Source organism: Octopus bimaculoides, chromosome 26 (genome assembly GCF_001194135.2).
Source record: "Octopus bimaculoides isolate UCB-OBI-ISO-001 chromosome 26, ASM119413v2, whole genome shotgun sequence".
NCBI lineage: Eukaryota > Metazoa > Mollusca > Cephalopoda > Octopoda > Octopodidae > Octopus > Octopus bimaculoides.
In genome coordinates this window covers 3,242,740-3,245,618 of record NC_069006.1, presented here as the reverse complement: position 1 = coordinate 3,245,618, position 2,879 = coordinate 3,242,740, and positions in this window count along the sequence as shown.

Below are 2,879 nucleotides of genomic sequence, written 5' to 3'. Positions count from 1 at the left end.
TACACACACACTACCTGCTAATGATTGTGTGATCGTTGACTACTAAACTGGCCGGCCCGGTTCAATGAAGAGGGTGTTGTGCACCCAGCAGAATTTAAAAAGAAAATAAACAAAAGACTCAACCTAAATGCGGGCCTTGAAAAGGAACGGTGCCCATCTACTAGAAAAACGATGAGTACCAGGAGAATTACCAAACGCCCTGAAACACTAGTACGCACATATAGACGTACTACGCCGGAACGTTCGGAATCCAAACGTCCAAAATCGAGAAGAGAGAAAAAGGTTCATAAAACAATCTCAGGTGCCGCAACGGCAGAAATTCTATGGAAGTGACTGGATTGATTTGGTATATGTGCACATGTTCATGTTTGTATATGCTATCTTCGTAATTATGTTTGTTTCTTTGTTAAGAAGTGTGTTACCTTTCGTTATCGCTTATATCTTGTCATAGAATCTTTATTAAAGAAATCCTATGATAAGTTGTTCCCTAACATTACTAGAATAGGTAAATTGTTGATTAACGCGACAGGGGTAGGTAATATACGGACAAGAGTGCTTACAGTGGAATGGGACTATTGGTCGTAGCTGTTTAGACGCTGGCGATTTGGCACGACTGAATAAACGTTTAGTGTGTTTTGGTGAAAGTGCTTTTTGGCGCTGGAAGCAACACACACACACACACAGACATATACACACACACACATACATACGCAAGCATACATGCACACAAGCGCGCACAAATATGCACATATAGATTGAAAAAGTGAGAGAGAGGAAGAGAGAGACTTTACAATATGTTAATTGAGCGCAATTGACATGCGCACTTTGCATTTCCTTTCATACATATAAAGAGAAATGTGTTCACACACATAAACAAAGAGAGAGAAGGAGAGAGGGGGAGAGAAAGAGTAAAACTTTACAATTTATTGTTGTGTGTGTGTGTGCTCACTTACATAAACAGAGTGAGAAAAATTAAACGCCCAGTGTCAAATAAGGCAGCATAAAATCAAAGACGCCAAATAGGTAACGCCGAAACGACTGTGCCAAAAAGTCTCAATCTCTCATTATTGCGTTCGACAAATTGCTTTGCTGCTTTTGTTTCATTTGCTTTTATTTTTTACGTTCCGTGTTCTATACATGCATGCATACATACATACATGCATGCATGCATACATACATACATACATACATACATACATACATACATACATACATACGTGTGGGATATTCAACAAAGAATATCCCAAAACCACCGAACGTTCTTTATTTTAATAGAGAGCAGTCGCCATATTCCCTTCCATGTCGGCTAAGTCTGATGAGCGAAAGGTTATATAATCAGAAATGGAAAGTCCTTGGTATAGAATTACGTATTTAAAAAGCGCATAGAAATGTTTAACTTATAACCATCTAATTATTAAAGTGGAAGAATTATCAGAAAATCCATTTCTATTCATTGTTTCAGATACATACATACATATATATATTTATATATACCGTAAATCCTCGAGTATAATACGCATTTTTTTTTCCTAAAATTTAAAGGTCAAAATCCCTAGTGCGTACTATATACGAGGTTAAAAATGAAAAATATTTTCTAAGCAATGTCCGAGTCTCTATTTGCTGTCCAGCAATGTTTATTTAGACGCATTTTGTGATGTCGGGCACGAAAATACCTTAAGTTAATACCTTGAGCTATATTTATTTTTCACTGACATTATTACTGTTATTTCGTTATTTTCTGCAAAGTGCACAAAAAACTACACGTTTGCATTATGTTATATACACAATAATAATAAAGGACGTTACAGTGTATACGTTTACAAACCAAGGACGTTATATAGACCTCCTTGACTCAAATTAGAGAAGGGGTGCGTATTATACACGAGGTTTAGGTTTTTCACAGGTTACGCGCGCACGTATGCTTGTGTATCTGTTACTGCGTGTACATATATATGTATATATATGCATGTGTGTATGCATAACATACATACGCTTGCTTGTCCGTGTTATCGTATGTAAAATATAGAAAAAAAATACAAGATCTATTCGAAAAGAAAATATCTTGCAGTGTATATGCATTTATATATATTTATGTATGTATTTATATATATGTGTATGTCCAGTGAAATTATTGTCCAATTCACATTTCCTATCTTATAAAATATCTATATATAAAGAATGAATATCACATTAATACGTTGTGGTGATGGTGAGAAGCAATAAAAATGGATCAAAATCCCTAAAAAATGTTTTTTAATAAAATCTCCAAATGTATCCTAGCATGGGCGCGGGCAAATAACTGTAACTAGTAAGGATATATATATATATATATAAAGAATATCAATGACTATCTATGAACATTAACAATGGATATGATATAAACTACAGCACTGGATGAACGGTTAGTAGATGGTTATCACAGATCTGTTGATGAGATGTCTACGAATATTTGATGTCTATGGATAAATATTTGTGTATATAGCAACAATGATTTGATGAAAATTTAAAGCAAAAAAAAAAACAACAACTAATTGATGCCAAGCTAATGAGGAGGAATATCATTAGTCTGTTAAGAAGAAGAACTCGGTGAAATTTTAATAGTTATGAGTGAAAAGATATCAGTCAAAATGTATCTATAAATTCCAACGAATAATCAAATATCTATAGATATAAATATATATATATGAGTGTATGTACGTTCATGTATATATATGTATATATATTATATATATTATATATATATTATATATACACATAATATATATAATATATATATAATATATATATAATATATATTATATATATATATAATATATATATATTATATATATATATATATATAATATATATTATATATATATATAATATATATATATTAT